This window comes from Carettochelys insculpta, chromosome 3, assembly GCF_033958435.1.
Source record: "Carettochelys insculpta isolate YL-2023 chromosome 3, ASM3395843v1, whole genome shotgun sequence".
NCBI classification, from domain to species: Eukaryota; Metazoa; Chordata; order Testudines; family Carettochelyidae; genus Carettochelys; species Carettochelys insculpta.
In genome coordinates, this window is record NC_134139.1 from 96,879,273 (window position 1) to 96,892,045 (window position 12,773).

The window sequence follows — 12,773 nt, forward strand, 5'->3', positions numbered from 1 at the left end:
GAAAACAAAAGCACAGACAGCTAAGAAATCCATAGGTGGAGCTTAAATCAATGAGGCACTGAATGTTGAAATACATGGTCTGCACACTCAGCGCTTATTTCAAAATAGTGCTATCCCATGTCCCAACAGCACTTATTTCAACATAGTTTTTTCAAAACAGGTGCTATTCCTCCTGCAGTGAGATTTACCAATTTTCAAATAACATATGTGCTATTTCAAATGTATTTTGAAATAGTGTGTGCATAGCGTAGATGACAGCAAAGTTATTTTGAAATGACAGCTGTTATCTCAAAGTAACTTGGCTGTGTAGCCACGGCCTCAGGGTATGGAATGCATGCTGGAAGGCTCTTTGTGAGATGTAGAGGTGTGAGCTAGTTCAGCAAACCATTGCAAGGCACCCAAAGTTGCAGGACAGAGTTATAGTTCTTTGCAAAATAACACATAACCTGAGATGTTCCCAACTCTAGACCAATCCTATCCCTTCTAAGAGTCCTAAAAAGCAATGTTGTCCGATTTCAAGCTCATCATAACACTTCTTCCTTTCGTTTTTCCCCTCTCCCTCCTCTCTCATTCTCCAATCAGGCCTTCTTGCATGTGGCATTGCTTAATCCTACCACACCTGATTCACAGAGACTTAAATACAGGCTCTATCTCCTGTTGCCACATGCCTAGTGTCATTGGCCATTTCTACACAGGCCACTTCCTTTGGAAGTGGCCTGCTAATACAAGGAGTGAAAGATGCTAATGAGGCATGGATGCAAATTCCCCATGCCTCATTAGCATAATGTCATGTGATTTGGAGTCCAGAAAACATTCTTCTGGACTCGAAAATGCCGTGTAGAACCACGGTCACCGGGGAGGCGGTTTCCAGAAGGAAGTCCTTCTTCCAGATGCCCCTTCTTCCCAATAATTTTTGGGAAGAAGGGGCCTTCAGAAGAAGGACTTCCTTCCAGAAGCGCCCCCCAACCCCGGGACTGCGCTTCTAAATGGCGTTTTGGAGTCCAGAAGACTGTCTTCTGGACTCCAAATCATGTGACATTATGCTAATGAGGTGCGGGGAATTTGCATCTGCACTTCATTAGCATCTTTCACTCCCTTTAATAGCATGCCGCTTCTGATGGAAGTGGCCTATGTAGAAACGGTCATCCACTGGCCATGTTGATGATGCTATGTTTGGGCTTGCAAATGCAACACAATCAAAGTGGATAGCTCCAGACTGCCCTGCAATGACTTGTTGAGGTATGTCTACACTGAAGTGTAAGCCTAGACACAGACTTAGGTTCAAGCCCAAATCTTCCTTCCATCAACACACAAATCTCTTGTATTCCAGCTCAGATGCATGGATGTAGGTCCCCATGAAGGAGCAGGTGTGAGCCAGAGCTAAGACAGGACACAGAGTACTAGCCCTATCATTGTGAGCATAGGTGCAACCCTTCTTGGTCTCAGACTGAAGACCTTGGGATCTTCTCATTGTATAAGTCTACTTCCTCTGCCCTCTTTCAGTCCCAAGAATTGCCAGTTGACGCCAGGGAAATGGAAGCCTTCTTCTAGTTTGGCAGCATGGCATTTACCTCTTCCATTTAATTTACTGCCAAGCTGCAAACATACCTTAGCAGAGGATTTGGCATTTGCAATGGATATTGACCAGAAACCATCGTTTACACAGCACACTCTATGATGGTTACAGGAACACAGCTAAATTTTGGTTATTCTGTGAAGTGAACCCAGCAAAACAACAAATTTCAAGAAGAGCATGAGGAATGACCATGCATACCAGCAAATAGTGAAGACGTTTGCGGTCTTGGAAACGTCAGCTATGTCTACAGCATAAAGTCCATTTTAAGGCACTTAGCTCAATTTTACAATGTCACTGTCTTCACTACAAATACCATTAGGTTGATTTTAAGGAGTGCTATGGCTGACTTTCTTGTGTTGACCCTCTGAGGTGGTGTAACGCCAAGTTTGAATTTAAAAGTTCGAATTAATGCTAGTGGGGAAACAGCATTACTTTAAACACATTTTATTGCCCTCTAGAAGTGTCCCACAGGTAACCCACAATGCCTCACAGGTGTCCGTTCTGTCCATTTTCACCTCTGCTGCTCTCCAGGGCTACGTCTACACGTGAAGCCTACATCGAAGTAGCTTATTTCGATGTAGTGACATCGAAATAGGCTATTTCGATGAATAACGTCTAAACGTCCTCCAGGGCTGGCAACGTCGATGTTCAACTTCGACGTTGCGCAGCACCACATCGAAATAGGCGCTGCGAGGGAACGTCTACACGCCAAAGTAGCACACATCGAAATAAGGGTGCCAGGCACAGCTGCAGACAGGGTCACAGGGCGGACTCAACAGCAAGCCGCTCCCTTAAAGGGCCCCTCCCAGACACAGTTGCACTAAACACCACAAGATCCACAGAGCCGACAACTGGTTGCAGACCCTGTGCCTGCAGCATGGATCCCCAGCTGCAGCAGCAGCAGCAGCAGCCAGAAGCCCTGGGCTAAGGGCTGCTGCCCACGGTGACAATAGAGCCCCGCAGGGGCTGGAGAGAGAGCGTCTCTCAACCCCTCAGCTGATGAACGCCATGGCGGACCCCGCTATTTCGAAGTTGTGGGACGCGCAATGACTACACGGTCCCTACTTTGACGTTGAACATCGAAGTAGGGCGCTATCCCCATCTCCTGATGAGGATAGCGACTTCGACGTCTCGCCGCTTAACGTCGAAGTTAACTTCGAAATAGCGCCCGACGCGTGTAGCCGTGATGGGCGCTATTTCGAAGTTAGTGCCGCTACTTCGAAGTAGCGTGCACGTGTAGACACGGCTCAGGTGTACAAGAAGTAGGTAAGGGAAGCCCGGGAATTTGAATTCATTTTCTTTCTGACCCACATGGATGATGCACTTCAGGAGCCATCTGTCACACATAGCCATCATGACTACTCAGGATTCTTCTTATCTGAGTTCTCAGGATTGCAAAAGAGCTCCAGCGTGGAGCCACCATGAGATCCTGGATCTCATTTCTGTCTGGGGTCAAGAATCTGTGCTCAGCAGACTGCGAATCAGCAAACAAAATGCAGACATTCATGAAAAGATTTTGCAGGGCATGACCAAGAATGGTTACACCAGGGATGCTCAGCAATGCTGGGTCAAAGCAAAGGAGCTCAGACAGAACTATCACCATGTGAGAGAAGCCACCAGGCGATCTGGGGTATCTGCCAAGATGTGTCGCTACTATGAGCAGCTGGATGCCACTCTTGGAAGGGAGCCAACTTCGCTCCCTAAGGCTAACAGGGACTCTTCAGGAGACTGTTCTCAGGACTCCGGTGGGAGACAAGAGGTGGAGCAGGAGATTGATGTAGAGGAGGATGCTGACATTCAGCAGGCAGTTAATGAAGCTGATCCTACCAGCCCAGAGCTCTTCATCACCCTTGACCCAGTCCCCTCTGACACCTGACGCTCCGTGGTCCAGCAATGGTGGAGAGGGCTGTTCTGGTGAGTATTATTTCAGAATGCTACAAGTGGGCTGCACCTAGGTTGGGGTATAAGTTTACTCCTGTGGAGCACATTTTTTAAACTGCTCAAGTGAGTTGTGACTCAGGTGTAGTGGATCCATGTCCCTTAGTACAGCCTTTTAATATTTCTGGGATTTGAGAGCTTAATTCTTTTTGCAGATCTCCATAAAGGTCTCAGCCAAGTACTCTTATTTTTTTTATTTTTATTTTATTTTTCACATGATGCTTTTGGGAACGCCTGATTTATTGCAGCTTCCACAATAGCATACCTTGCCATGCCAGGCTACCCGTAAGTAATCTGGTATCACGGCACCACACAGCATTCTAGCAAATCTTCCAGCCCTGTGCTCACACAGTATGAGCATCTTTTCTTTTTCACTTTGATATTCTTAAGAGGCTGATGTCTCTTTTGGCAAACAAGAAGAACTAAAACAAGTTTAATTCAAGTGTTTTGCACTGTTCCCTGGCGATTTAAATTTCCCAGGGCCGCCTTGCCACACTACATGGCTGGCAGGCTCTCCATCTCCCCACTCCATGCAGCTGGCAGACTCTCCTGGCCTTCTCCTCTCCCACCGTCTTTAAAAATTGTCTTTCCCCACTTTAAATGGCTTTTCCCCTGCACAGAATTTATGAGAAGCCACTGAGAAAGATTATTTTCCACACTTTATAGTTTCAGGGATGACCCCGCCCTCAACTCAGCCTGCCATGCATCCGGTGAGCTGAAACCCCCCCCCGCCCCCGCCATGCAGCTGCAATGCTCTGCTGACACTGCCCCCCACCATCCTCAAGCTGACAAGATTTTACTATGTCCACAATAAAATGGTCTGGATAACTAATAGCTTCTGTTCTGCAGAGGTTTACTCACTGTCATCCTTAAGAAGCCAAAAGTGGCCTTGGAAAACAAAAGTTGCAGTGATTGTCAAACAGAGAGCCATTCATTCCATGTGTAAATGCTCTATGTTACATTTAAAAATTGCATCTAAATTTTGACCAACACTGTCTTCAACAGGAAGCACAAGTGGGGGCAACAGAGTTGCTGTGATAAGGTGAAAGAAAAGATCCAAACAAGACCTCACACTGCAGCAACCTGAAAAGGCAGACAGGGAAGCAAGCAAGCAAAAGCTCCCACTGAAAGAAAGTGGACCCAGCAGTACGACAAACCATGCTCCAGTGCAAGAACAAGGACTCAGCAGAGCTCCTGACGGCTGTCAGGGAGCAAACCGAGATCCTGAATTCCATGCTGGAGCTGCAGAGGGGCACCCACCACAGGACTCTTTATGTGGTCTCCACATCCTGTTGCTCAACCTCCCCTCGATATTGCCCAACCCCACCTTGTCAGGGTCCCCAAATACATAGGGAGGGCAAGGACAGTCTCTTGCTCCACACCCAGGACCTCTTCACACTGCAAAAGACACACACTCCACCAGACATGACATCAGGATTCCCTTCTTTTTCCTACCTGCCCCTTAACCCTCCCTCTTCTAAATAAAAAGAATGGTTTTGTGAAAACCACACTGTCATTTATTGGTTCACATGATGATGCAGATGGAGGTGCATAAAGGTCAAGCACACATCATAAAAGTAAAGCACACATCACTGTGGGAGTATCAGTGATGCAGTATCACAATAGTTAAATGCAGCAGACTCATGTGGCCGTCTACTCATTCATAAAGCTATTTTTCAAAGCTTCCTGCTTGCTGCTGCTTCTGCATGTGCATTAGTGAATGTCCTTGTGTCCAGCTGTGCATAAGCACTGGCCAGGGCATCTGCCTCTGCAACCCAGGCCAGCATGAATTTTTCCTCCTTTAATTCACAAATGTTGCAGAGAATACACATATGGCAACCGTGGTGGTGATATTAGTTTGGAAAAGGTCCAAACAGGTCAAAAGGCACCTGAATCTGGCTTTTAAACAGCCAAGGGCACATTCCACCACCATTCTGGACTTGCCCAGCCTGTAGTTGAAGAGCTACTTGCTGCTGGTGGTCCAGGGTGCCTATGTATGGCTTCATGAGCCAAGGGAGCAGAGGGTAAAGCAGGGTCAGCCAGTATCGCCCAATATCACTATGGGCATCTCCATGTCACCAATCTTGACTTTCTGTTCTGAGAAGAAAGTCCTATCCTGGAGCTTTCTGTACAGGCTGGAACCTCTAAAGATGCGCACGCCGTGCACCTTTCCCAACCATCTCACTTTGATGTCAGTGCAACCTTTGTGATCCACCAACACTTGCAACACCATGGAGAATTACCCCTTGTGGTTTATGTACTCTGAGGCCAAGTGGTCTGGGGCCAGGATGGGGATGTACATTACAACTATAACCCCACTGCATTAGGAAACCCCATGGCAGCAAAACTGACCACTATGCGCTGCATATTTCCTAAAGTCATGGTCTTCCACATCAGATGGTCACAGATTGCACTAGCTACCTGCATCACTGTGATACCCACTGTAGATCTGCCCACCCAGAAGTGATTTTCCACTGACTGGTAGCTGTTAGACATTGCAAACTTCCACAGAGCAACTGCCACTTGCTTGTGAACTGCAAAGTAGGTCTCAGTTTGGTACTGCAGCACTTCAGGGCAGAGGACAGCAAATCACATAGTTCCACTATGCAACAACTCTAAGCTTTTCAGGATCCATGCTAGTGCCATGCAGTGGTATGAGCCACGGGTAGGCATTTGGAAAACAGCCCAAAAAGTGGCACAAAATTCCATGGGCCTGACATTTGTTTTTCAAGTAACAGAGGGGTGGGGGCATAGCACTCTGGGATGATCACATCAGACACCCGCAAGCTCTTGTGATGTATTTCTTCCCCATAAGCCTCTGGCACAAAAACCCAGAATGCAATGGGGCAACAGCCACTGTAGGATAGGTACCTACAATGCATTGCTGATGCAGTTGACCTTAGGTAAAGCAATGGAGACACGCTATGTCGACTTTCTGGACATCTGTGGACACTCATCTTCAACTTTATAAAATCTAGAAGTAAAAAGTTTACTTCAATAAATTTGACTTTATTGCATTGCATAGATGTAGACTCACTGGAGTAATGAACAACGCAGAGAATATAGTAAATGGCTCTAGGCCACAAGTGGACAAAATGTAGACCACGGGCCAGATGTGGCCTGCCAAACTGCGGGATCTGGCAAACTGCCATCATCCCTGCAGCCAAGGAGGAGCCTAAAACAGTCTCTCTGTCTTCCATGCACGTGTCTTTACTCTGGAGGGTCAGGGTGAGCTTCTCATAAAACTCTAGACATTTTGCTTTCTTCCTGCAAAAATTCTGGACCCACTCCTGGCCATCGTAGGTGATGTGGTCCCACAAGTCTGTGTCTGTGTGACTGCTCCAGAAATGCCTGTATACATAGAGGGCATGAACAGCTATGCCAAGCACTATGAGCAGCAGTTGCTTGTTTGAGTCTGCCATGTCTATGTCACCTCCTCCTGCTCCATCACTAGCTCTGTCAGATGCTTTCAACAGATCACAAAACACTGCCACAATGTCCACCAATGCCTTGTGGAAGCCATGTCCATTTCCTAATTCAGGAGTGAAATTACAAGCAAGAGAAGTTCTTCAAATGGTGCTTCCACCAGGTTGTTGGCTCTGGTTGCTGGGAGGCACAGTCCAAACTAATAGCTTGCAGGATGTGTTGGCGAGCTGTTAAAAGGTTCCTGTAGCATGGGACATGACAAATTTTCCATCACTACATCATGAACAAAGGACTAGAGAAGCCACTTTTGGGGAGAATGCTAGAAAGCATGGGGTATCCTTGGTTGGACTCAGAGCTGTGAGCCTGGGGTTCAGGCCCAGGTTAAAATACAACATTAAGTTTGGCAATCAATGTCAATCTGTGTGGGCAATAATTTTATGAGGAGGGGACTCCAAGATTTTGGGAAGTGGTCAAGGGCTGCATTTTTCTATGGAGGTGGTGCAGAGTCTGAGACAGTGGTTGGGTGCAGAAGGGAGCTTGGAGTAGGGGATGGGGGTGCACGAGAGGAAGTGGGGTCTGAGAGGGAGTTTGGTTGACGGGGGTTGTGACCTAAGACTGGAGATTGGGGTGCAGAGTCCAGTAGGGCATATGGGTGCAGGAGAGGATTCTACCCTGGGAGAGCGATGTGGAAGCGGATGCAGGGTCTGAGAGGAAGTCTCAGCTGGTCTCCGTGTGCACGTGTGTGCGCGCACGCGCAGAGGGTTTGGGTGATGAACTGTGTCGCTGGATTATGGTGCCAGGTCAGGGAGGGGCTATGGGTGTAGGAGAGGATTCTGGTCTGGAGACGGGGTACAGGAAGAGCCGCAGGGTCTGGAGGGAGTTGTGACTTAGGTGCAAGGGTGGTGGTTGCAGAGGCTTTGTGTAGTAATCTGGGACGGGGAGCCAGAGACAGGATCAGGTCAGGAGGCATGTACCTAGGCAGCTATCAGCCAACAGTCCAGCAGGATCATCAGGCAGGCTTCCTTCCTGCCATACCTCCTCAATTTGACAACGAAATAGAAGTAACAAGAAACTCCACTTTCACTGCAACACTACCTCCTTCTCCCTTAGAGTAAAGACCTATGGGTACATATCCTATGACATGAGTGTACACAGGACCTCTATGGGCAATGTTAAAGATCACAAGGATTTCCTTACTTCAGAGGAGAGAACTGAAGAAGATTCCCTCAGTAAGAGACAAGCTTATCCATAATGCAACTGAAAAGATAAAGCTTTTAAGTTTTCTTCACCCAGACTAAAACTCATGAACCCCACAGACCCAAGTCAGAGTGTAGTCGCCAAAACACATCACTGTCAGAATCACAGGGATTATTTTGGAATCTTACGTGGGGAAAAATTTAAGCATTTTCATCTCAGCTTTCAAAAATAATAGAAACAAAGAAGCAGCATCCATAAAACACAGTTCAATGGCTTTAACTACGCTGTGTTTATATATTTAAACCAAAAACCACAAAATACCATTTGCTTCACAAGCCAACAGAGCTCCTCAGAATGCTATTGTTAATGTTTGTTTTGATCATCTTTGCAGCTTCCCAGTGCTGGTGTAGAATAAAAGCTAATTAATTAAGTTTGTACAGGGGAGGTGTTTTGTAAACCTTTTTGTTTACCTGACATGATAACTGGAGGGAATAGGAGAAACACTGCTGCAATTAACAAATTACAAAAATGTTGCAAGGGTGATAATTAGGTACTGGAAAAGTTGATTTAGTTCCACAGCAATTTCCACTGGATGTGGTCATTTCAAGAGTCTGTTAAGGGTTGATCTAATGAAATGGGTCGATCAAATGTTCTGCTTTCTTTTTGCAGCATTATAATATGCCTAAGAGGCAGTTCCAAATGGAATTACAGGCTAAATAATTAGAGTTACACCCTATCTTCTCTGAAGTAGAAAGAAATTGCACAGGTGCCAAACCTAACAGTTAACCTGCTCTTCATTTGTTTGTTTTACTTATGTACAATGTGTCCCTGCACAACACTGTTAATTGTGGAGCAACCTAATATATTTGACTACAAAGCAAAGCAGCACAGAGTTCAGTCACTGCTTCAATTGTATTTCTCAAAGGTGATTTATGTAAGAAATGAAACTTTAGAAAAAGTCAATATGGTTGCCACTGGAGGAGAGCCGGCAGTACAACTAGGGGAAAAAAAGACAGATTTCTGCTGGAAATATAGTCGTCAAGCTTGTAGACCTAATGTGCCAAGCATGCAAGATGTATCATGTTCCCAAATCACGTCAGTTGTAGCTGGCATTTTAGAATGAATTAGGTGCGCGGATGGCTAAGTGACAACAAGTACTGTATGTCCTTAAAGCCTGAAGGAAGAGAGCACTTCAGATCCCCCTACACATTTTTTTCCCTTTAGGCAATAAATTTTTTTGCAGGGAAAGGTCAGGCCAGTGTGACAGAAAATCATTCTGATGTGAAAGCTGTTAGAAGTCACATCCTAGTACGCTTGAGTTGGCTGCCTGTGTGCAAAAACCCACACATAAAAAAAAAGAAAAAGAAGGCAAAACCAAAAGCTTTGCAAAGAAAAATCACATCTACAATATTATGGAGGAGAAGAGAGAACAGCAATAGAAGACCAATAAGTAATGGTTATTTCTTTGTAGTACATCGGCGCAGTTTACCTAACAATACTTTAGAACAGCTGTAACACCCAAAAATATCAAGGGCCCAACAATGAGTTTCCTAATTTCGCCCATGCACTGGCTACTTGCTTGCTATCTCAGTCTGTTCACTAGGAGATGAGAAGCCACTTCAGACACACTATACCTGGGGTCTGCAACCTGCAGCTGCAGAGCCACATGTGGCTCTTTAAAGGACTTCTTGCAAAGTAATGGCTCCTGATGTTATTGCAAATTTTTTTAAAAAAACCTTCCTGATTCTTTTCTATATTTTGGTGAACATCTAAAAGCTCAGCAATGAGCAATCATATCTAAATAGCAAATCATATATGATCGTGAAACATTGGATAACTCTCCCTTTAATATGTGCAGTGCATTGTGGGATATGCGTGCACTGTTCTTAAAACAGGGGTTACAAAAAGCACGGTTTGACATTGTTTATTAAGGACCACCCGATAGTCATGTGCATTGCGGTTCTTGAATTGAGTTTTTAACAAATTTAAAAAAAAAAAAAAAAGACTTTTCTTGCTCTTTAGGTTGCCGACCCCTGCACTATACCCTTTCCCACATAGGTGGGCATGGAGTGCAAGAGCCCTGACTCTGCCTTCTCCAGACAGACCAGTGAGCATAGCGGAGCTTGCAAAGTGGTGAGGTAAGTGATGACAAATAAAGGGGTGGCATAGCTTATTTTCCACACCCAGTCTGACGCAAGAGCAGAATATCTACATGTTGCCCCTTTTTCAGTGCCCCTTGGTAACAGCTTGATCTAGCCTCAATCCACTTAAAACAAAGCTTCTTAAAGCCCTGATTTACCCTATTTCTTACAAAACAAGAAAGTGGGCTTGGACCTGCAAGTAAAAGGAAATGGCAAATGTTCACAAAAAATGAGCTGGTTACAAACTAGTCAGCCTTACATTATATTACCCCTAACTGTTAATTAAACTCTTTTTATAACTCTATCCTGTGTCTGCCTTGGGCTGTACCTTTAAATTACCTTTTAATGGGAAATTGATGTCAACAGCACACAGCCACCAGACAAGAAAACCACGTCCCCATTCTTAGGACGTGTGCTAAATATCAGCGGACGTGAAGAGGCTCATGCAGAATTGCTACCTCTACTCTTGATGGCAAGAATGAAGCACTAACCAATTAACTGACTGTCAGGAAAAGCACACAGAATTGTAAAAATGTGATAGAAAATGAGTACCACATAGAGATCAGAGAAATGAACATAGAATAAGTGTGATAACTAGGAAAAAGGTGCAAAAATAGCCACTGGCAATATCTGAAAGTATATTCAATTAGATAAATATGTCCAAAAACTGTGTGGCTCTCATTCATCTATCAACTCACTGCATTTATACAAGGGATGGATTTGGCACAATATGCCCATTTTTAAACTGACACAACCTATACTTGGATGCATGTACAATGTTTCAAAGCCTTTCTATCACGTGACCTACACTTAAAAAGATCAACCATTACAAGAAAGATTAAAAGAATCAATGAGATTACTGAGATGGTGAGCTGTTACAACTCTTCAACACCGTCCCTCCCCCCACAAAAAAAGAGAGAGAAAGTGGAGATTATTTTATTTTACAGCATTAAGGAATGGACATGGGAACAAAAAGTTGAAGATGAAACATCCACTTTGAAGCCTTTTCTTCATTTCATGCTTACAGCTGCCCTGCTAATGTCAGCAAAAATTACTTCAGCATAAGCATTGATTTTAGCACCTTCAAGTTGTTGTACAAAAGATACCAATTTTTGCTTGGCCTACCTGCTTCTCAGAAAACCTAGAGAAAGTATCACGATTAGCATCATGAATTCACAGTCATGAAAAGTGCACCATAGCCCATGAAATAGTGTCTTCCCCCATTAAATCTGGTCTTTTTGTGAGCTTTTACCCTACACCATACAGATTTCATGGGGGAGACTAGACTTTCTCAAATTGGGTCCTGACCCTAAAAGAATTTGCAGGGGGCTTGCCACCCTTTCTTTCTGCTATGTTGCCTTCAGAGCTGAGTGGTAGAGTGTGGCAGCTGCTGGCTGGGTGCCCTGCTCTAAAGTCAGCACCCTGCCAGCAGCAGTGCAGAAGTAAGGGTGGCACTACCATACCGTGCTACCCTTACTTCTGCACTGTTACCTTCAGAGTCAGGCAGCCAGAGAGCAGCCACTGCTGACTGAGAGTCCAGGTTGGCAGGCAGCAGCACATAAGAATGGGAAAGAGTATCACACTGAGACATCTTTACTTTTGCACTGCTACTAGCAGTGGGTTCTCCCCTCATAGCTATGCTCCCAGGCAGCAGCCACCATGCTCCAGCTGACCAACTGAAGGCAGTGCTGCTGCCATCAGCAGTGCAGAAGTATGGGTAGCAGTACAGCATCCCCCACTGCAATAAACTAAGGACTCCCACCACAGTGTCACCGTGCTGATGTGCCCCATCTCCACTTAAGAATGCGGATGGGATATTTGTGCTCCCCATGCTCCTCCTCAGCCAAAAGAGTGGGATTCACCCCCTCAGTATCAGTGCAGGGCTGATGGACCTTGTTGCACTCTGAAACTTGGGTCAGGGACACTAGAATTATACCACTGGGAAATTTTGGATTTAAATAGCTGAAATTGTGAAATTTACCATTTTAAAAATCCTTTGACTGTGAAATTGACTGAAATAGACCATGATTTTTGTAGGGCCGTAAACATGATATCACAGATCAAGTGTGATAATTACCTGTTCTGTCTGTAAAAGAGATGACAGGCCAGAGCATAAAATTATTTGAAATATGCTACCCTTTGAATGGAAAGAAAAACATCTGAAGTTGATACAAGTTCTGCCCTTACTTTGCACCATATGGAACTCCTTGCAAGCCAATACATTTACATGGAGCATAGGATTATAGGTCAGAGAAGAATTTGACTCAAATAATGATTAAACAGAAGTGGATGCCAGCTAAGAATTCTAATGCTCAGATAATGACAATTCTCAACACAGTTTACCCCCTTTTTAATAAATCAAATACCAAGAATGAGCTATTACCACAATAACCCAATGTATACAGTGCACCAAATCCTTGGTCTAGCACCAGGTGCTTAGCAAATCAGAACATCCCTAAAGATGCTCTGATTTATGTCAGAGATTAGGCCAGAGG